Here is a 23474-nt window from a genome sequence, read left to right on the forward strand (position 1 = left end):
GACTGCCACAATAGTCCACACAGGAGATGGAGGACACCGTGAGGCCACGGCAGGGGAGGGAACCAGGGGCCACAGGAGGGGTGGCAGGAAGGCGAGGGGAGCGAGAGGAGGAAGCCCTAATTCTGGTTCTGACTCTGCACCCTGCACGCAGTGCTATCCTATGAGTCACGGAGCACAGGGATAAGTAGGAGGGAAGAAGGGAATAGGGAAGGTTCTGACCATCTAGAAATGTACCGCCTGGCCACCGATTCTGTTCATCATAGACGCATCGTGCCTGCTGAGTCAACAGGCAGGCCATGTGTTGTGAATTACTGGAGTGCAAATTAGTGAACATTCACTGTAGTGATGTGTTCCCTTATAGGGAAAAATCTGCAAGATGAACTGTGCACTGAGTGAGTAATGTTAAGTATAAGAAGTTCAAGCTTAAGCTAGGACCTAAGCCACGCATTTGTTTAGGGATTTATGCTCTTCTTGTCCTAAGAAAACACTAAGCCAGCTACACTCCAACATGAATTACACACTTCAGGGGGTTGAATTATTTAGCAAATTGCTATTTCCCTTCACTAAATGGTCTGCTAATGACTGCCACAAAAAAGCTTTCCGAAGTCACCCTCCCATCAAACATCTCTGCGAGAATCTGAAAACCACTTAGGACAGCGCAGGCCACCATTTCAAATGGTTTTTCTTATTTTCAAGTCCTTTTCTTTGAAGAGCATCATGATGATAGCAAGAGCAACTAACACTCAGTCCTCACAACGTGCCAGTGCCAGTCTTTCTGCTATGAATTTACAAGGATGATCTCACTTGACCCTCACACCAGCCCTTTCACACGTCCCCTTTTCACAGGTGAGCACACTGAGGCAGACAGCAGCTAAGTCCTTTATCCAAGGTCATGCCCGTAGCAGGCAGAGTGACTCCACAGCCGGCTCTTTTAACCACTGCACTCTAGTTCCTATGTTACACTGAAAATAAAAAAGGGATGTTTATTGCAGGAACTTGAAAAAATAGAAGAGGTTTTTTTTTTTGGTTTCATTTTAAGGTAAAAACAAAAAGCCTCTGAGAGTGTGGTAGAATCCATGTCCCTCCTCCTGCCGTTTACAAGCAGAGTGATCTTGGGCAAGTTAACCTCTGAAAGCCTCAGTTGCCTCACCTGAAATATTCCCTTCAAATGGGAGTAAAAATAATACCTATGTACTCAGATGAAGTGGTTCGTGTACAGCATTTAGCACAGAGCTATGCTAGTATTATATAATAAATATATAAATAAAATATATTCCACTATTCTATATGCTTTTAAAAAGCATATACTTGCATAATCTTGCATTTCAACACTGCAGCAATTACTATCTTCATGAACCTAATCTGAGTTTTGGAGCAATATTTATATAAATGCTTTAATTATTCCCCCATTATTAGTCATTTGGTCTGTTTCCAAGTTTTTACTATTCTTTTTAATAAATTTATTTATTTATTTATTTTTGGCCACACTGGGGCTTCATTGTTGCACACTGGCTTTCTCTAGTTGCGGCGAGCGGGGGCTACTCTTTGTTGCGGTGCGCGGGCTTCTCACTGTGGTGGCTTCTCTTGTTGCGGAGCACGGGCTCTAGGTGTGCGGGCTTCAGTAGTTGCAGCACGCAGGCTCAGTAGTTGTGGCTTGCGGGTTCTAGAGCGCAGGTTTAGTAGTTGTGGCACTCAGGGTTAGTTGCTCCTCGGCATGTGGGATCTTCCCAGACCAGGGCTTGAACCTGTGTCACCTGCACTGGCAGGCGGATTGTTAACCACTGCGCCACCAGGGACGTCCAAGTTTTTACTACTCTTAAATAATATTGTGATGGCCATCTCTGCACGTAAAACTTTAGCTGTATATTAAATTACTTCCTTGAATGAGATTCCCAGAAATTGGTCAATCATGTCTAAGGGTCTTCATATAATATATATGGCAAAATTTCTTTCCAAAACATTTTCACCTATTAACATTCCTACCAGCAGGGACTATGTGAACGGCCTATATAAACTGCACCCTGGCCAGGACTGGGTAATGTCATGAAGGAAAAAGAGATTTTATTTTTTAGTCTAATACAAAATGCTCTATGTATATATTAGAAATATAAATCATACAGAAAGCCCAACAGCTGAATAAACATTGAATAAATGTATAAAGAGTCATTTCTGGCTAATGGTCATAAAAGAAAAATGAATAATAAATTCTGTGTATCCTCTGCTTAAGAATTGATTTGTGAATATAAGCTGCAATTTAATTGGTCACTTATGTTAAGAGTTTTTCCTTCTCTCAGGTTATTAGTAAATGGAATTGTCTGCATTCCACAAAGATCCCCCCTCAAACCCAGGAACTCAGTCTAGTTACCAATTTTTAAACCTCTAAGAGAAGCATTCGTCTTACATACACAGTAGTGATCCTTGAGGACAGCATGCATTTAAAAAGCACAGTCCAAGCATTTTTTTTTTTTTTTTTGCAGTACGCGGGCCTCTCACCGTTGTGGCCTCTCCCGTTGCGGAGCACAGGCTCCGGACGCGCAGGCTCAGCGGCCATGGCTCACGGGCCCAGCCGCTGCGCGGCATGTGGGATCTTCCCGGACCAGGGCACGAACCTGTGTCCCCTGCATCGGCAGGCGGACTCTCAACCACTGCGCCACCAGGGAAGCCCATGGACTGTTTTTTAAAAAGTGGACTCTACAAACCCAACCACAAAGGAAGGAGCCCCGCAAAGCAACAGTAAATCCGGTTCTAGTAACAGAGGCTCATAAAACTAGCTTTTAAAAAGCCGAATGTTTTCTGTATTTAAGAACTTGAATTAAGATGATGCTTCCAGGTGGTTTTTAACTGTGTACGTAACATTTTGCAGAAGACAGGGCATTGTTTGCTCTGCAGCAGCCAAATCCAGTTTATGTCATTAGTATTACTATCAATAAAGCAGCAAAAAACAGCTTGGTTTTTCCAATCCCATGTGGAGGCACTGAGTGAGCAGTTAGAAAAATATTTTGACTTGTTCACAGAGAAAGTTCATATGCATTTCACAGGATACAAATGAGAAACCCCAAGGTGTCCTCTCGCCTGCACTTTTCAGCTCAGTCACCTGCATCCAGAACAAAAAAGGTTGAACCCAAAGCTTCGATTTAGAATCAACCAACTGCTACTTGGATCATAAAAATCCTCATAACGACAAGTGGTCCACCATCGGGGGAAAGGAAATTTTGATCAGCAAAATGTCAGGCAGGCAATGAGATAAGCTATACAAAGTCTAACAGGATGAAATGGCATTAACTCTGGCCCAATTTATCCCAGCATCAAACAAATCTCAGATCATTACAGACTGTAATGCCTCATTAATGAGTTAAGAAGACTTCGTTATGAAATCATAATATTTTTCCTTTAGAGAATCCCTGGCTTCAGGGTGGTAAGATCATTAAAAACCGAAAACACAATGATGATTATCTGAATAGTAACTAACACTGAACGCTCAGTGTGTGCTAAGTATCACTCCGGGCACCCTCACGTGCACCACTTAATTCAATCTTCTCAGTAACCTTTAAAGGGTCTTTTCCCTACTTTACAGAGAAGGAAATGGAGCCTCGCATACTAGAAGGTACTGCACACGATGACAGAGCCTGTACTTGGTTCGGGGGTTCAAACAAACTAAGCTCTTAGCTGCCTCTCATGCTAAAATCTGACTAAGTTTAACTCTACTAGGAAAAATGAAAGTACATCCACTGGCCACCTACGAATACCTATAACACACTACTGGGTTCTAAGTAACAATCTAAGGTTTTGTAAGAAATGATTTATGCCCAAGGCATCCTAACACCAAGACAATGGTGTACAAAACAGAATGTCACTGGACCCATGGTTACTATTGGCTACAATGTTTATGGGACATACACTTGATTTGGTTTTTCTTCCCCATTCAAATGAGTCCGAAAGAAGGTTGGTGTCCTGCTCACAGCATCAATGAAGTCATATTAAATCTCAGGTGGCAAGCCTGCTTAGAAATGACAGAAAAGCAAATAATGGTGATAAAGTAATTTCAGTGAGGCTATAAGCTGAAAAGAATCTCAAGTGGAAACTTCTGGTTTAAGTGCCCTGGAGGATAACATGATACGGAATGAGAAATGTGTCCACCACGTACAGCACTGGTCAGTTTCTAGAGCCAGGATGAGTAATGAAATGAGCTCCCAAATCCCTTTAAAATATGGATATGCAGCATATAATTAAATCAGTATGGACCTATCTCTATCTCTAGATATTACATCAACTGATGTGATTAAAAATACACAATTTTTTTTAGAACATGGATATATAGTTAAAAGATTAAAAAAATAAAGAGACCCATGGCAATGAGTTTGGGATAACGATCTAGTCTTAAACCAAGACAGAAAGTTGAGGAATGGGCTATCATAAAATCAGAATGTCTCCAACTCCAAAGAGTATCAAGAAGGAGAAGCATTAGCTTGAGGTTTGACATAGAACTTTCAGAGAGTACGAACACCAGAGAGGGCCTGTGGGGATATTGCATAAATAAGCACCTCCCCTCACCCAACAGCTGGGAGTACAGATTAACCTGAGGCCAAGGACTTTTTTTGGACGCTGATAACCCCGTTCCCACACAGCCTGAAAAAGGTAGAAAGGCACTGTGCCAAAGGTCGCTGGGTCTCCTGACTCTGCCCCGCCCCTAGGCCCAGTTCCAAGGTGAGGATCCCATCCTGGGGTTAAGTTCCATCAGGAAGGTCAGTGCTCAGCTCATCCTCCAAAATGCCATTTGCTTCACACTCTATTTACCACCGACCAACCTCCTCGGGGTTGGATGTCCTGTCCAAGAACGAAACAATGTATGGAAAGCTACAGCAGAGGAGAATCATGTGGGTATTTACTCTTCAATCCAAAACAAATTCTAGGTTAAGATACCCATTACTGTGTCATAAACCAGCATATGATACTTACATCCAAGTGTCACATCTATCCATTTCAGTACCCATATCTTATCTATCACTTACAGGAATTTAGGGTGGTTATAAGTCTGCTACGGATACTATGCACAAGTGCTCTTCTTGATGGAGGGGACAGGAAACAGTCCACAACTGTCTAACCTATCTGGAATCACACACACATAGAAAGTTAATACCACAAGAGCACCCAGTAAAAGAGAAGAAGCACCAAAGCACTGAGCACTGTGAGGAGGAGGGAGAGATCTGGGGCTGGGATGCCCAGAGAGACTCCCCAGAGGAGTGGGGCTTGGACCAACTCTTAAAAGAGCAGTAGGTATGGGTAGGCCAAGGGATTTGGGAAGGACAAATGAAGGACAGCATCCAAGGAGCAGAGGGGGAAGGGGGCCGCCACACTTTGGGAAGAATGAAGCGGTCACATGACTGACTGGCATGTGATAGGATTCCGCCTTCACCAGAAAAGTGTCGGCAATGATTTAAAACACATTAAAACATGTGAATGCTCCATAAATGTTAAATGAATTTATTCCGAGCGGTGGATCAGGGCAGACTTCACACAAGTGGCAAGGGGCCAGGTTAAGGGTTTTTACCAGGTGGAAGGCCTAGGAGGCAGAATGCTGATGGGTGTTTCAAGCTGAAGCACAGCATGAAAGGAGGCGTGGAAGCGTGGAAGGATACGGCAGGCAGGGGGCAGCGCACCTGGGCAACACCATCTCTGAGCATGCCGATGCTCTCCCCTAGTACCTTATATACACCCACCTCTCCCGTCCACACCACTAGCCCAGGCCGTGTTCTTCCATGTGGCCTCCCAGCTGGCGAGTCCCGAGCACCCAGCCCTGTCCCCTCCCATCCATCCCCACACACTGCACCAGAGCCACCAAAATCTGCAGGCCCACTCCTGCCTGAAGCCTTTCAACAATGTGTCCCTTGTTCTCTGGATACGACCTACAATCCCTCATTTGCTTAGAGCCCCTCCATCACCGGCTCACACCTGCTTCCAGCCCAAGACTGCCCTCCCCTCGCGCCCACTGCCCCGACCACACCCACCTCCCTCCACCTTCTCCTTTCTGCAGGCACGTCCTGTGCAGGGAAAGCTCCCTCAGCCTCCTGCATAAAGGTCCCTCTGACCTCACCTCTGCATAAAGGTCCTTCACTCGGACAAACCCTCCCTGACTCCTCTTCCCCAAAGCCCCAGGTTTGGTGAGGTCCCTCTGTTTACACTCTAATCACAGTCCAGATATGAACGAACACTGAGGACCTAAGTCCTCGAGGACAAGGGCTGTGTGTGTCTGCTTCACATGGACCATCAGCTCGGTGCTGGGCACACGGGGGTGCCCACTGCATATCTGGGGGATGAGTGCTGCAGGGTCAAGAGGCTGGAGAGCAGACTGGGGACAAGATGGGGAAGACCTTGAAAGTCCTCTGACCTTTATTCCACAAGCAGTGGGTGAAAACAGCCGGGGCCCCGGGCAGCCTTGCCAGCAACGCTGCTGCCTCCATCACTGCTCCCAGCACCAACCAGGGGGGCTGACTCCCTTTATGACCTTCATCAAAGGAAGCAGCAAGAAAGGCTGGGGCTGCTTCCCACACCCCACCCCACACCGCCCCCCGCTTCTGAGGAAGTCCCCAGCGCAGCAGGGCTGCCTTGCCACCCAGCGCAGGAGGACACGGCTCCCACCTCACCTGCCTCGGACGTGCGGTTGGTCGGTTCATGCAGCAGGCGGCACGGTGCCCCCTGATCTGCAGGCAGAAGAGGCTCCCTCCGCTGCAGATAGGCTCTAACTCAGGGCCCCAAATTTACCCCACTTGGAAATAGGACATTCCTCCCCCTCTTAAAGGAGGGTCCTCCCCCGCCTGCCCCCACTGGCAGCCAATTCGCTGTGGCGGTTACCATCACCTGATCTAGAACTTCGATGTCCATCCCCCCCAGCGCTGGCCCCTGGGGTGTGTTTCCCCTCAGTGTGGACCTCAGTCGGTCATCCCACAAATACTCTTGACGCCACATCTGCCCCTGTGGAGCCTTAATCCTCGGTAAATCCAACTGGCCGAACTGACTCGTTCTGTTGAGATTCAGGCTGTCAATATGAATTCCCGGAAACTCCCTCGCCTTCAAATGTCAAGGCGCTTGTTACATGCTACAAGTGGATGAAACTCCAAACATTATGCCAAGAAGCCAGACACAAAGGGCGACATACTGTATGATTCTGTTTATATGAAATATGCAGAATAAACAAATCCATAAAGATAGAAAGATTAGTGTTGCCCAGAGGCTGCAGGGAAAGGGCGGGCAGAGAACGGCTGATGGGCACAGGGTCTCCTGTGGGGGATGAAAATGTTTCAAGATTAGACACAGGTGGCTGGAGCACCACACTGTGGGTGAACTACATGCACTGAACTGTCCACTTCAAAATGGTTAATTTCAGGGACTTCCCTGATGGTCCACGCTTCTACTGCAGCAGGCATGGGTTTGATCCCTGGCTGGGGAACTAAGATGCCGCGTGCTGCACGGCCACAAAAAAAAAAAAAAAAAGGTTGATTTCGTAGACTTTTGCTTGGAAAAAAAAAAAATCAAATACTTAAAAAAAACCCCGAAAAACAACCTACTCTTTCCCCTCCCAATTCATAAAGGGAGGCTTAGCATCTCCTACTTTCCTGCCTCCTTCAAGAACTGACTGTTCAACTCCACTTCCCCCTTTACCTTCAATTTCCTCTCTCTGTAGGATCCTTTTATCAGCTGACAAATCTGTTCAAGTCTCCCCAACCTAAAATCTTTCCCCTTAACCCTATTTACCCTTGAATCTCACCTAGAACCACTTCAAGATCTCATAAAAAGCAGCCAACATCAAACAGCCTTCACTTTTTTAGCTCCAATATTCCCTCTAGTTCTGTTTCCGGCAGTAAGGCAGTCTACAGATGCTGAAACCTATGTGCTACTTCTAAAATTGACAGATAAAATATACACAAAACTTATAAAAATGAATAGACGAACCTGCAAGAGACTCTGAGGTCAAGACTGAGCCGGGCAGGAGTCAGTAAAAGGAAGCTGTCAGACACCCTGGGAGCTGCATGGTCTAGAGAGACCTGAGCCACACATGGCTATTTAAATGTAAATTAAGTAAAAGTAAATGAAAAACCTCAGTTCCTCACTTGCATTAGCCACACTGCAAGTGCTCTGTGACTGGTGACTACTATACTGGACAGTGCAAAATACATCCCAGAGAGACACCTCAGCATCTGGAAGTGAGCAGCTCAGTGTGCACTGGCACCTCATTCAGACATCACAGAACCTGAGGTTATAAACATCCTGAAAGAAGTCCCTAGAGTAAAGGAAAGGGGAGGCAGATGCCGGGTTGACGAGTCCCCAGAGCAGAACTCTACATGATCAGACATACAAAAAACGCCAGAAGAACCTTTGTGTAACACAAGAATATAAAGGTTAAATGGTTAAAGAGAACAAGGTGATGTGGGGACGCGATGCAGGAAATTTTGATTAAAGCAAAAGCGCTGTCCAAAATCAGCAGTAACTAAAAAGAAAGTTAAGTAGTATCTATCAAACAGGCATGAACAAAAAGGAAGTTAGCTATTTTTAAACTGTTCCAAAAGACAGCCAATCTGAAGGCCCCAATACAATAATGTATAGATGGCAAAGAGAATGGGGGGGGAAAGAAATGATCATCTCGAACATCTAAAAAGGTATTTACGGGATTTCCCTGGCGGTCCAGTGGTTAAGACTCCATGGTCTACTGCAGGGGGCGCAGGTTCGATCCCTGGTCGGGGAACTAAGGTTCCTGTATGCCGTGGCATGCATGCATTCATACATACATGCATGCATGCATGCATACATAAATAAATAAAAATTTTGAAAAAGGTGTTTACACCACACTGAGACCTTACTCTTGATTAACTCCTTTCTGCTCTGGATTTTTATTTTACAAACTGACCACTAGGGCTTCCCTGGTGGCACAGTGGTTAAGAATCCACCTGCCAATGCAGGGGATGGGGGTTCGAGCCCTGGTCTGGGAAGATCCCACATGCCGCGGAGCAACTAAGCCCGCGAACCACAACTACTGAGCCTGCGCTCTAGAGCCCGCGAGCCACAACTACTGAAGCCCGCGTGCCGAGAGCCCGTGCTCCGCAACAGGAGAAGCCACTGCAGTAAGAAGCTCGCGCACCACAAGGAAGAGTAGCCCCCGCTCGCCCTAACTAGAGAAAGCCCGCGTGCAGCAACAAAGACCCAACACAGCCCAAATAAATAAAATAAAATAAAATAATTTTTAAAAAAACCAACAAAAAACCCTGAACACTACAGTCCTCCAGTAGAGCACCTATGCAAGCAACCAGCATATTCAGATGACATAAATTTACTTTTAAATATTATCCTACCGAAGTATGGTACTTACAGACCTACAGATACATTTATTTGATAAAATGACCAAAACCAGTCCACCTGATGAAGTTCACGTACAAAGGTGACATTCAGAGATCCTCCTGTGACATAAATCAAGAAATTTATTCAGGCAGAAGGACTCAGGAGGCAATAGCTGATGAAATAAGACACCACCACCCACCCCCATGAAGGATGTTTTCATAGCCAAGTAGAAGGTTGGTCCTTATTTAAAAATACAATAGGCTCTAGTTAGAACAGGGGTTCTCAAAGTGTAGGCCAGACACCTGAAGGTCCTTGGGTCCTTTTCAGGGGTTCTATAAGATCAAAACTATTTTTGTAATGTTGCTAAGAGATTACTTTTTCAATCTCAACTCTCTCTTCACTGTTAAGTGACCCAGAGGCTACATAATGTGTGATATCTCAAAAGATTGAATGCAGAAGCAGAGAAGAGGATCCAGCTGTCTTTCATTAAGCCAGATACCAAAGTGATGGGCAAAAACAGTCAAATGTCTGGTTTCACTCATTTCTTTTTGTTTGGAAAAGAATATTTTTCATAAAAATATAGACAATGTTATCATGTAATGCGCTAATTATTACTTTTAGATGTATTACTATTTAAAATTATTTAAAAATAATTTAAAATCAATTTCTAATAGAATAAATACCAACAGATATAACCCACATAAACAAAAGCTCTGAGGTTCTCAGTAATTTTTAGAAGGGCAGGTCCTAAGACCAAAAACTCTGAGAGTTGCTGTATTAAAAACTGCATACAGAATTTTTTCCCCTCTGTAAGGTTTTATCTCTAAAAAGACATTAATTTAGCTTCTCAACTTAAAAGGCAAAATTCCCAAATATACCTCAAAAAGAGCCAGCTAGCAGTAATGAATAAAACGTACAATGAATATATTTTAATTTAAAGCACTCTGTGAAATAATTACATTCTTACCGGTTTCCCAGTAACTCAAATTATATACAGCAGGATGAGCTGATTTTCACATTAGTATGTGGGCTAAAACCTCTGAACGTTTCTTTAGCATGATACTTCCCTTTCAAATGAAGATACTCCTCGTGGAAACTCTTATTCACCAAAACCTAAAACTTTAAGTCATAAGTAATAAGACCTAAATATCCTGTGGCTAAGTCACATTAGGTAGTACTGCAGCTAAAATGTTATTAACTCACCAGCCAGTACACAGATGCTGAAGTGCTTATGTACATATACATATACATACACACACATACATATGAGAGGAAGAGAGAGAGAGAGCTCAGAATCAGTCAAAAATTCATTTTCCGGCCACTACGAAACATCTTTTAGAACAACACACTTTCCATTTAACTATCGCCTCAGTTGTCCAATTGTCACTGGGTCCTCCGTTCTCTGATTCATGTTGCTAATGAGTCCAACAGAGCGTCAGGCAGGAGGTTTTCCCAAACTTAAAAGTGCAGCCTGCTCAGGGGAGCACATCTGCCCGGTCAGGGGCTCACCTCCTTCTCCCTCTAAATGGGGTGTCAGTGGCAGGTATGTCCCTGACATCACACAGAAATATAATTACCAACAGGAAAGCAGAGTCCCCACTGGAGGAAGAAAAGCAGGTCAGCAGAGACAGACAGAATGAATATGAATAAGAGGGAGAAAATTACAGGACACTCCCTTCTCCAAAATAAGAATCTGAAGGTGACATTTCAGAGCTCCAAGCATGACCCCCCCCATCATTTATTCCTTTGACGAGAGCAGTGTCAAGGGGAGAACAAATCCTGTGTGAAGCTTAACACTCACTTGCTATAAAGGTGTATTATGTCCTCCCATCCGTTGTGAAGAAACCCAGTGCTTTCAAACAAGAGCTCAGGGTGTTCACCTTAGGTCACGGCCACAGTGCAGTTATCTGCAGGCTTCTCTCTACAAAATGTTTTCTCTATTTGCTTTCTTAGTTTGGAAAACATTACAGAGAAATGCCTGTACGCCAAGCGGACTGTCTCATTAGGGGAAACAACTTGATTTCAAGAAAGAAAAAAATCATGACTGTTTCCTGGGGACAGCACAGTTGAAATGTCAATAATGGGCACTGGGGTCCAGACCAACACCTCCTCCCCCACCTCCTGCTCAACACGGCTTAACCCTGGTGCACTTGGTTGCCGGATACTGTGGGGCCTTTGTCTTACAGGGATACCAATTGATGCGAAAGACAACTCACCAGGTAGCACCCACAAATCTTATTTAATCGAATCAAAGAGCAAAGGGAAGGGAGAGCAGAAAGTTTAGTTGGTTAACTTAGAACGAATGACATCTCGTGTTAATCTTATTTTTTCTGGAGAATGAAATGTAAGTAACTCATTGAAATTAAACTGATTTTCATGTGTGGTTTATGGACATCATTAGTCATAATTCATCTTCAAAGGCTTTTTTTTTTACTTATATTCAGTACAATCTTCACTGAAAACTTTTAAACTTATACTACTCGACACACTGCCACCAAGTAGAAGGACAGTGATCAGAGTGCTAAGACGGCAGCAACAGACAGGTAGGAAGGCAATGCGGTGCCACAGTAAAACACCTCTAATGTCAATACACTCCACACAGCTCCTCGGAAATGGTCCCTCTCCCATTTCTCAGGAAACAGGTTGTAACTTCAATCATTACAACCAAGTGCATTATGAAGAACAAAGGAATTCAAAAACCAAGAACTTTCAGGACTTTCAGTAACCAAGTCTAAAATAAGTATATATATAGTTCAGTGGCAAATTGATATTTTTAAAAAACAGATGTGGAAATGTTCTAGCAAGTACCATCCATTTCCCTTTTTCCAACACAAGCCAAGTTTTGTTTAGGGCTCTATCCTCCCCAGTTCAGTGGGTGAGATCTGATAGGGCCAGGACCTGGGGGCAGGTTGGGGGTGGGTAGGTAAGCGTGTGACCCTGATGACCAGCTGGGTGATAGACCAACCGGAGCCAGAGAGGCTTCTGGGAAGATGACCTGCAGCACAGGGTGAAATATGCAAGGAAGGGTCATGGATGATGTTATTTTTATTTTTTTAAAACAAGTATTTAGTATTAACTTATTTTTATTTAGTAAAAAATTTTTTAAAGATTCACAGAATTGGACTTCCCTGGTGGTGCAGTGGTTAAGAATCCTCCTGCCAATGCAGGGGACACGGGTTCGAGCCCTGGTCTGGGAAGATCCCACATGCTGCAGAGCAACTAAGCCCGTGAGCCGCAACTACTGAGCCTGCGCTCTAGAGCCCGTGCTCCGCAACAAGAGAAGCCACCTCAACGAGAAGCCCACAATGAAGAGTAGCCGCCACTCGCAGCAACTAGGGAAAGCCCGCACACAGCAACAAAGACCCAACGCAGTCATAAATAATAAATAAATGGGGGGGGGGGGAGAAAACAGTCACAAAATTCAAATGGCCGCAAAAAAAATTTAGGCAAAAAACACTAAGAAAAACTTCTTAATTTTAAGGAATGTGACATACTGGATTCTTCAAAAGGGCTGCTGAGTCTCTTCACCAGAAAAATTTAAAGACAGGGTACAGATGAATCATGACCAATGACACCCAATCCTGTATCCCCAACTCCACGCTCAAGGGCCAGTTTCCATCTGCTCTCTCCACCTACATACATGAGGTGCTTCTGAACCTTAAACCCAACAAGCCAAGCCTCCCTTCCTCCTGACTCCCTCCAGGTGATTTCCTGCCCAATCACCTTCCCAGGAACCCAGCCTGAAAGCACACTCCACCCCACCACCAAGAGTGGATCCCAGGCCAGCCAGGGCTTCAGGCTTGTTCACAGGCCCTGCGAGTCCAGTCACCCACTCCCCCACCGCGGCCTGCCTCAGCCTCGTCACCTCTTTGCCAGAACCATCTTCTATGAACTCCCTGGCCTCCAGAACCTCCCCTCATCCAGTCCACCTAATGCATGAATCTGTCACATTGATCTCTTAAAGCGCAACTCATTCACTCAGCAAACAAGTACTGACCGCTGTATCAGATAACCAAGGACCACAAACTTAGTGGCTTGAAACACCACAAATGCATCTTAGGGGTCAGAAGTCCAAAACGGGTCTCAATGGACTAAAACCAAGGTGTGGGCAGGGCCGCGTTCCGTTTTGGAGGCTCTATGGGAGAATCCTTTTCTTCGCCTTTTCCGGCTTCTAGGGACTGCCTGTATCACTCCATTCACAGTCCCCTCCTCCATCTCAAGGCCAGCAACACTGGGCCAAGTCTCCTCACACCCCACCCTTCTACTTCTCTCCCGCCTCCCTGTTCCATGCTTAAGGACCCTGGGGGTTACCCTGAGCCCACCTGGATAACCTAGGACCCTCCCTGCTCCAGTCAGCTGATTAGCAACCTTAATTCTGTCTGCAACCTTAATGCTGCTCTGCCTATAACCCCACATATTCATGGGTGCTGGGGATTAGGACATGGACATCTCTGGGGGCCCTTATTCTGCTGACCATAAGCGCCTGATACAAGGCACCGGGAGGGGCAAAGGTTAAACACAGACTTGGCTGTCAAGCTTGTGTTAGTTCTTTGATACCAACTGTTAACTGGCTCCCGCTGCTTAAAGAATTGAGCCTAGGGCTTCCCTGGTGGTGCAGTGGTTGAGAGTCCACCTGCCGATGCAGGGGACACGGGTTCGAGCCCCGATCCGGGAGGATCCAACATGCTGCGGAGCGGCTGGGCCCGTGAGCCATGGCTGCTGAGCCTGCGCATCCAGAGCCTGTGCTCCGCAACGGAAGAGGCCACAAAATGCCTGCATGCCGCAAAAAAAAAAAAAAAAGAATTGAGCCTAAACCACTTAATCTGCTATTAAAGCCTTCCATGATTTCGAAACACTCCTGCAGGATTATCTCACACTACTTCCCTGAAGTACCCTAGCGCTGTCCTCAGCCTGCAGAACCGGGAGCACCCAACACACCGGCTTCTGCTCCACAGCCACACGCACACCGCACTCCAGTCACACGCCACCTGCCCTCTCTCTGCCTTCTCTGAATGCCCACAAAGCCCTGTTGCGCCAGTTGGCCATTCAGCAGTGACACAAAGGGTTCAGGCAGAGGGATGACCCTGAGCCAGCTGTGTGGCCCGGGCATGCCACTTGACAGCCTTGCTTTCATCATCTGTCAAGTGAAAAGCAGCCCAAATTAGTCTAAATCCGTTCCCAGTTCTACGAACTGGGGGGGTTTGTATCCATTTTTCTCTCAACCCCCAAAGTCACTGTCCAATCAAGGTCACCATCACGTCAACTGGATTAGTGCACTCCCTCCCGATAGAGGGTCCCTGCCTCCAGCCTTGCATTGCTCCCCACTCCCCAAAAAGCATCTTTCTAGGTTACTCACCTCAAAACCAGTTAAAGGCTCTTAGGAAAATGTCCAAACTCCTCAGGGTGGCCCCAGACCCCTGCTTCCTCCTTCGATTTTCCTATCAGTTCCTCACGTGCTACCTGCTTCCTCGCCTCGGTGCCTTTGCCTGAATGCCTACTTCCTCTTTCCACCAGGCAGATGTCTGCTTGTTCTCCAGGCACCCTTCCCCGGCCCTCCCGGTCTGATTTACGCGTCCTTCCCGTCTGCGCCCATAGCGCCCCACACTACGCTCTCCGTTCTCATCACCGTGGTAGTCGTGTCTGTTTCCCGTCAGGATCCTCCACACTGCAACTTCCACACGGGCAGCACCGTCAGTCAACCTCATCCACCACCCTAGGTACAGACTGGGGGTGGTCACCCAAATTCTGGATAGAGCAGAAGGACCTACTCACAGCCACCCAGAATCAAGATGCGATTTCCCGGTCTGCCTTGCAGCGTCATGTGGCTGCACGTTTAAAGTTCTGGCCAAGCAGACATAAGCAAAATTGTCTAGGGGCAGTTTCTGGGAACTTCCCTAAGAGAAAGCACAAATGAATCCTCTGTCCTTTCTGCCTCTGTCTCTTCCTCCATCCTGCTGCCTCTAAGCCTTACACACAGTGAGCTAGGAGCCTACAGTTGGGTCATACCTGTACCTTTCTCCAGCCCTTTATGGGAAATACAATACCTTGCTTTGAGATGCCATTATTGGAACCATCACTATTTTGGAATCCCTGTCGCCTGCACTCAAATTTAATTGCAACACACACAGCCATATCCACAGCACCAATAATTATCTGTTGCATCAAGTACATACCTCACCTCTTCTACTGGATTATAATCTATTTGTCAGTAGGTGTATTGTCATGTGTCTCTGCGGGATTCATGCACCCGAGCAGAGGGCAGCACACAGAACTCCTCTACGGTGAATAAGTGTGGATGGTCAATGAATTGATGACCACGTGGTTACTGATGCAGACAGACTCAGTCCAAGCTACACGGGGCTACCTTAACCTTGGCTCACTGCTGCGGCCAACCAAAATAAAGTTAAAAAAGAGTGTCTACACCACTATGTATAAAATAGATAACTAATGAGGATCTCTTGTATAGCACAGGGAACTCTACTCCGAGCTCTGTGGTGACCTAAATGGAAAGGAAATCCAAAAAAGAGGGGATATACGTATACGTATGGCTGATTCACTTTGCTGTACAGCAGAAACTGACACAGCAGTGTAAAGCAACTATACTCCGATTAAAAAGAAAAAAAAAAGTGTCAGTTTCTACCATTATTTGATCAGGGAATAGTTCAGAGCCTAGACACCAGAGTTCGTTCTCTTCCTTCCTCGGGCACAGGGTCACCAGTGTACTCTATCACCGGCTTACTCCACCTAAAAGCTCTACAAGGTAATATACAAATAAGCAAGGTCCTTTAACACAGACATTAAAAAAACATCCTCTGCTCCTGGGCGGGTGGGATGTCTAGCAATTTGCTCTACTCCCTCAGCCTGGCTGGGGGAACAGCAACCCTAAGCAGGGAAACCAGTGCCCCAGAGCCCGCTTCCCCAGGTGGGCCCCTCATCTGTGCAGTGTTACGAAGTCTCAGGCCTCTCAGGCTACTGAGGCGTATTCACCTTCACACAGCCATAAGCACAGGTTACAGAACTGATCGTACTTGAAAGGTACATATTTACAGACATTCGTGCAAGTAATTGGCAGATACCTACTCCATGCCAGACAGTACACAGGTTCCAAGGATACGCGGGGAGCGTGCCAGGCGCTGAGCAGAGACAGAAGGAAAGCACTCGTCATCCTCACTTGCTGAATGAGGAGACTGAGGCACACAGAGGTTAGTCAGTCATGTATAACCAAGGTTACACAAGCCGGAAGGGGTGGGAACATCTAATTGAGTCAAAAGCACGAAAGGTTCTAGGCTGTATGAGTTTGACTTACAAAGAACAGGGCCTTTTCTGTTATTTAGTTTGCTTTGCTTTTGTGTTTCTGTCGGTGCAGAGCAATTGAGGAAGCATCCAAATACAGCCTACAAGGCACATCTGGGGAGATGTGAGTCTGTGGTGTGTGCAGAGTGAAAAGTGCCGGCAGAAAACGACGCTGGATCAAGGATGGCCCTGACAGGGAGTAAACAAAGGTGTTAGGGTGGAGCGCATGATCCCATTAACCTGTCACAAGACCTCTGTGACAGCACAGCTGGGAGCAGAACACAGGGAGGCAGGAAGGAGGAGGGGGAAACCAGGCACCTAGGAAGGACTGGTGGGCTGCGGACAGGGCAGAGCCCGAATGGACACCTGGTGACTTGACGGTTGGAGGGAGCGGGGGAAGGATGCAGCTGACAGGAGAAGGACCCAGGCAGTGCTGCCAGCCTGACAGCCTGGGCACACAGGCGATGGCGGTGCTCCTGGCCATGCTGGCCAACAAGAGACAGGTTTGGAGGGCAACCAGGTGAATCAGCGGATGAGAAGTTCTGCACCTGGAGCCGTGCGGCGCCCTCATGTCACTCTGGCTGCAGATCGTTCTCCTCCCAGGTCACTGTAAGAAAGTCTTCCTACCCTCCTCCGTTGTTGGGACGCCCTTGTTAACATTGTCGGCTCACCTGCATCTTTCTGCCCGGGTGGGCTTTTAAGGCTTCTAGGCGTTTGTAAGCTTTTGGTTTAAAACCATGGGGGGAGGTATGGAGCCCATTGCTGGCAGGTCTTTTACTTGCTGATTGTGTATTTCTGGGGCTAGATTTTAAAGCAGCCCTTTTGGTTGTTACTAGGAAGACATGTTAGGGAAAGAAAAAAAAAAAAGAGTGACTTTTGTCAAAAGCTAAATGCTTGAAAAATTGACCCAATTAATACAAGTTTTAGGTGAAGTTCTTTGAGACATGAAGGGAGGTAGGATGCGTTCTTGGAAAGGTCTTTTCAGATTCTGAAAGGCTTTTCAAAGTGCAAGTGTTGGGGTATCCCTGGTGGCACAGTGGTTAAGAATCCGCCTGCCAGTGCAGGGGACACAGGTTCGAGCCCTGGTCCAGGAGATTCCCACATGCCGCAGAGCAACTAAGCCCGTGTGCCACAACTACTGAGCCTGCACCCTAGAGCCCATGAGCCACAACTACTGAGCCCACATGCCACAACTACTGAAGCCCATGCACCTAGAGCCTGCGCTCCGCAACAAGGGAAGCCACTGCAACGAAGAGTAGCCCCTGCTCACCACAACTAGAGAAAGCCCGCGTGCAGCAATGAAGACCCAACGCAGCCAAAGATAAATAAATAAATTTACTTTTTTTTTTTTTTTTTTTTGCGGTACTCGGGCCTCTCACTGTCGTGGCCTCTCCCGTTGCGGAGCACAGGCCCCGGACGCGCAGGCTCAGCGGCCATGGCTCACGGGCCCAGCTGCCCCGCGGCATGTGGGATCTTCACCAACCGGGGCACGAACCCGTGTCCCCTGTATCGGGAGGCGGACTCTCAACCACTGCGCCACCAGGGAAGCCCTAAATAAATAAATTTAAAAACCAATAAATAAATAAAGTGCAAGCGTGGAAAAAGCTTGTGGCGAAGGGGGGCAAGAAAAAGCAGGTCCAGAAGTTTACTCTTGACTGTACCTGTCCTGTAGAAGATGGAATCACGGATGCTGCCAATTTTGAGCAGTTCCTTCAGGAAAGAATGAAAGTGCATGGAAAAGCTGGGAATCTCAGAGGAGGTGTTATAACAATCGAAAGAAGCAAAAGCAAAATCACTGTAACTTCCGAGGTGCCTTTTTCCAAAAAGTATTTGAAATATCTCACCAAAAAATATTTGAAGAATCATCATCTACGTGATCGGTTATGCATAGCTGCTAACAGGAAAGAAAGTTATGAGTTAACGTTACTTCTAGATTAATCAAGATGAATAAGAGGAGGAAGATGAGGACTGAAACTCAGTTACCTGGAGTATTTTATATGAATTCTTAAATAAAATTTAGGAAAAAAAAAAGAAATGTCTGAGATGGACAATGGGTTGGGTGGGTGGGTGAATACTTGAATCCATGGGTTAAGTAAATCACCCGCTGAGATTGGTTTTCCAACAGTACTTTGCAACTATTCACCTACATCTTGAATTTCAGGAAGCACTTTAAAATATGCCAGTCCCATTTCCTAAAAGATGGTAAACTCAAGCATGGAGCTCTGTACCAGGGCTCCATGTAGAGCACCCACCTCACTCTGCACTCGCAGCCACCTTCCTCTGGGTCGCTGAGCCTCTTCCAAATCTACCGTGCCTTGCAAAGAAAACAAAAAGGATCTGCCATAACAAGCCCAGTACATACAGCATTCTCCTGGGTTCACGAAGTCCTGAAACACTGTCTTTAAGGGGGTATTTGGAGAAGCTCCGACCTGTTTCACAGGACAACCGCCTTCCTGGCTGAAACAAACTTGCAGACAATGCAAGGCCGCACAGATCTGGATATGAGATCCTCTGCAAGCCTCTAACTGGTCCCTTAAAGACCCAGCTTAAAGAGGCCGAGCTCTACTTCCACCCCATTTCTAACATACAAATCAGACTTGCAGTTGCAGTCTGCAGTTGCAGATAGCTGGGAGACAAACATTTAAGCGGCTTTTAAGCAACATTTAAGCAACATTAAGCAGCTACTTATAATTCTAAATCTGACTGCAGCCTGATATGATTACTTGATTAACTGACGTGATTACTTGAATATTCAAAATAAATTGTCATGGTCTCCAAGCTAATTCATACAAAATATACAAAGGCAGCGTTACAGCCTTGGTTGAAATTAAAAGAGGGTGGAGAAACATAATTAACAAAGATAAGTTATGTACTCCCCCTGGAGAGAAAATTTCTTAGATTTTAATTCAAACCTGTGTAACATAAATAAGAGTGTGTCACGAAAACACATTTCTTTTTAAAAACTCAATCTAAACCTCCATATTTTATAACTGTTGTTCAGGTGTGTGTGTGGGGGGGGGGTGGGAATGGGAGGAACAGGCAGGGTTAAAATGTGTTTCCAAAAGAAAAAAGTCTGGTACTATCTGGCATTTTTAAAAGCAAACACAACCCAGCAATCAATCTGTCATGTCCTCTACAGAGTGTCTAAAGCCAACAGTTATTTTATCACCTGGTAACATTCCATGTTAATATATAAACAATTCTGTGAATTTTGTGATCCTCATATTTTAGGAATTATGGTAGTTAACAGCCATCATAATGTCGTCAGACCTAGTGACCCACACCCAGAAAGAAAACGAGGAAGTCCTAAAACAGTAAGAATCCCAAGAGGACTGAAGGGCTGGGGGAGATGTTATTCTGAACAGCCCGAACAAGCAGCCTGTAACCAGCCCTGTGTCAGAATGACCCAGATGTTCTCAAAACACACAGGATGTACACCTCTACTCAAGGGAGACCAGACAATCCGCAGATGGAGGCTGCCTGGAGGATGTGGGTGCCCTTCCCTCCCAACCCACACCCCTCAGGTCTTATACACCTTGTAGATCAAACCCAGGCGGCGCTGGGGTCAGACAAGGAAACCGACGCTGGATGCCCTCAACCAGTCTGGGTTTGAACCCGGCCTCTGTCACCTGCTAGCTGGGAGGCCTTGAACAAGTCACTTAACCTTTCTGTGCCTTAGTTTCTCATCTGTAAAACTGGGGTACCTACCTCATGGGGGGATTTGGTGAGGCCAAAATGAACTGACAGATGTAGAGCACCTTAGAAAAGCGCCTGGCGTGTAGTGTATTCAGCACCCACAGAACAGCCTCATTCTCGTCATAAGTTGCAAACATTGCCCAACTGCAGTGTCATTTATTCTTCTGAAGAACATTATAACAGAAGATTGAGTCAGCTGAGTAAACAATGCTTCAGTGAACATCCTATCCAAGAGAGGGATTATTTTTTAACTACGCTCATCAAATTAAGTCAGTCCCCTACTTAACTTTTATGTATAATACCGATAGTCTGGACACCCTCCAAAGGAGGCACAGGTATTATCACCTGCAAGTTCTACACAGAAGTCTCAGAGGTGCAGTGACTGGCCTGCCGGAGCCTGCCCAGCCTTGTGGGGCAGAGCTGGGTCCCTATCCTGTGCAGCTGCTAACCTGAAAGGCCTCTTCGCCAATCCCCTTCCTATAGCTTTGCTAACTTTAAAAGAAAGCACAGTAGATGCTCTTAATAAATGCACCTCAGATCCACAGTAAAGCTAAACATTCGCAAGTTTTGTAAGAAGTAAGCTCAAATTTTCACAGAGGCACATATCAGCTCACAAACAGGGCAGACAGAGGTGTCAACAACTCCTGTAGATATTAAGGTAATGTATTTCTTCTGCCAAAACCTGAAGCAGAGGTACCCTGTACGCTACCCTCAAGGGACGGTACAGCACACGGCCAAACTTCCCAGGGAAGCAAATGAATAATCATTGAATTCGGCATCATAAGAACTCTTCTTTGGGGAAGGAGAATTCACATTTACTCTGTAGGAGTGTGTGCTATCCCAAGACAGAAGGAACAGGTACTCTGGGGTTCAGAACAACTCAGATAAAATAAGGACCAGAGTGGCCAATTCTCCAGTGTGGCTTTAATTAGGTCTGTTTAGTATACACTTATCAGAGATTAGCTCTGACACAGTAAAACTGTTGACAATGGGGAAAGAAAAAGGCAGAGGGCGTGTGCTAGCAGGAGGGCGTGAACCTAGTGTCAGGACTGTCCTTTGAAACTGCAGGTGTTTCAAGAAGATGGTTATTCTAGGGGCTTCCCTGGTGGTGCAGTGGACAGGTTCGTGCCCCGGTCCGGGAAGATCCTACATGCCGCGGAGCGGCTAGGCCCGTGAGCCATGGCCACTGAGCCTGCGCGGCCGGAGCCTGTGCTCCGCAACGGGAGAGGCCACAACAGTGAGAGGCCTGCGTACCACAAAAAAAAAAAAAAAAGAAAATGGTTATTCTAACTGCAGAAAGCATGAGAGTCCCAGCACTAAAAATCTTAAGTGAAAAACTATTTCCTAAATCCCAGTCAGCAAGAAAACATTCATCAAACAAAAGGTACCAAAGTCTAACTTAAGATACAAGGAATGCTGAGACATCGCACACAACTGTGCTTTAAATAGGAAGCACGAGGATTCAGTCTTCCTAAAAACTCACCAAGTATGAATATTTTCAATCCAGGGGCCACACAATTCCAAAAGCAAATGCATAAGTCAAATAAAAGTGTCCCCGTAGAGGAAACGTGCCAGTGGGAATCAAAGAGCTTGGTAATGATAACATTTATGGGTTGAAATCGGGATCAGGTGGGAGGAGGGATTCTATGACAGAAACTCAAAATGAGGTCAGTCTACCTTCCTGAACAACTCACTATGCTAGGCTGGAACATCTCCAGCGGTTACGATTAACCTCTTAAGGAGAAAACTGTAATTTCCATCACTGATTCTGATATCTACCTTACTGAGACCTAAATGACTTCAACTTTCATTCTCTATCCCTGGTCAAACAGAAACAAAGGATTTGCTCTCGGCAAAAGTGAAAATAAAAAATTTTCGTTCTGAGACAGACTTGAAAATCACCTTGGTGTAACTGTTTATTTTTAAAGAAAGGGACCAATGCCCAGAGTTGATTTTCTTAAGGCTGATGGCAAGTTTAGGATAGGGAACCAGGGCAGCCGGGCTCTATACAAGGATGAGGCACTCTACCTGAACCACTGTGCCTTCCAAACCTCTCAGATTACTTCCGTTTTAATAACAAAGAAATATGCGTGTGCTTTACCATAATCCTGTATTAGGAGGCAATGTTTATTTTAGTATCTCTTACGTGAGCTGAGGTAACTCAGTGGGTGAGAGGAACCCAGAGGCCTTGGTTCTCACTCCTGGCTCTGCCAGCAACTGGCTCCATGAGCTTCAGCAATACTGAGACTTTACTTTTCTCACCAACAATACGTCATTAAAAGCTGGGAAGCATCCTGATTTCAGTAATATTAAAATGCGAAAGACGGCTTGTGTGACTTCACCATGCCACTGACTGTAAGCTGCATCTCTACCCAGATATGTGAAAATGTGAAAAACTGCCTGAAAACGGATGAAATGTGGTGGAAACACACACCTGTAAAGTGGCAGACAAACACCAGCTGCAAAGAGGACCGCGGGCCCGACAGGGGGAGAAAGGGCCTGTCTGGATGGAACGTGGGCCCTTAAGATGTTTCCACCTGAGGACAAAGCCTCCTCCCTCTTACCCCACGACACCGCATTTCTTCTAACTCCCAGGCCTGAGAGCGCCCTTCCTCTTGCTGGCCCTCAATCCAGCTGTTCTCCAAGTTGCGTAGATCTTGTCCTAGAAACAACCTCATGTGATTAGCTCGCTGCAGTCTGTGCTCATGGCTGTGGCTCCAGGTGAGGCCTCACCACTGCCCTGGCCTCCAACAGCCTCGCAGTCCACCCCCACACAGCCCCGGTGTCCGTCCTCGCCAATCCCCGCCACGTACTCTGACCACACTCATATTCTTGGAACACAGGATTCACAACGCACTCCTTCTGGTTCAAAAGCTTCAGCGGTCCTGTTACCCAACATCTCAGGAAAGACAGCAGGCTACTGGGTCAAGTCCACCCAGGCTGGAATGCTTTGTGACCTTGGGCAAGTCTAAAACTTCTGAGCCTCCATTTCCTCATCTGTTAAGTGGGAATGCTCACAGTACCAATTAACAGTACTTGAGATAAACCCACATAAAAGGGCTCAATGCAGAGTTTGATATGTATTAAGTTTAATAAAAGTGAGCCCCCCCCCTTTTTTTTTTTTGCGGTACACGGGCCTCTCACTATTGTGGCCTCTC

At 46.1% G+C, this 23474-nt stretch overlaps 1 protein-coding gene and 1 pseudogene across 5 annotated transcripts in view; one reads left to right on the plus strand and one right to left on the minus strand.

Annotated features, from left to right (window-relative positions):
* ELOVL5 (ELOVL fatty acid elongase 5) overlaps window positions 1-23474 on the minus strand; it is a 70224-nt gene that overhangs the window by 42414 nt on the left and 4336 nt on the right. The window contains exon 1 of one of the 5 annotated variants that reach the window (XM_027127514.1): window positions 22881-22901. The exons of 3 other annotated variants lie outside the window; for them this stretch is intronic. The gene's annotated coding sequence lies outside the window, so the exon portion shown is untranslated. Of the gene's footprint in view, window positions 1-18872; window positions 18893-22880; window positions 22902-23474 lie in introns of those variants that run through there. One more of the 5 variants, XM_027127513.1, reaches the window with a different exon arrangement.
* On the plus strand, window positions 17085-18592 carry LOC113630934 (60S ribosomal protein L22 pseudogene; annotated as a pseudogene).

The sequence above is a fragment of the Aethalodelphis obliquidens genome, unplaced genomic scaffold, assembly GCF_003676395.1.
Source record: "Aethalodelphis obliquidens isolate GAN/ISIS:26980383/991018 unplaced genomic scaffold, ASM367639v1 scaffold31, whole genome shotgun sequence".
Lineage (NCBI taxonomy): Eukaryota > Metazoa > Chordata > Mammalia > Artiodactyla > Delphinidae > Aethalodelphis > Aethalodelphis obliquidens.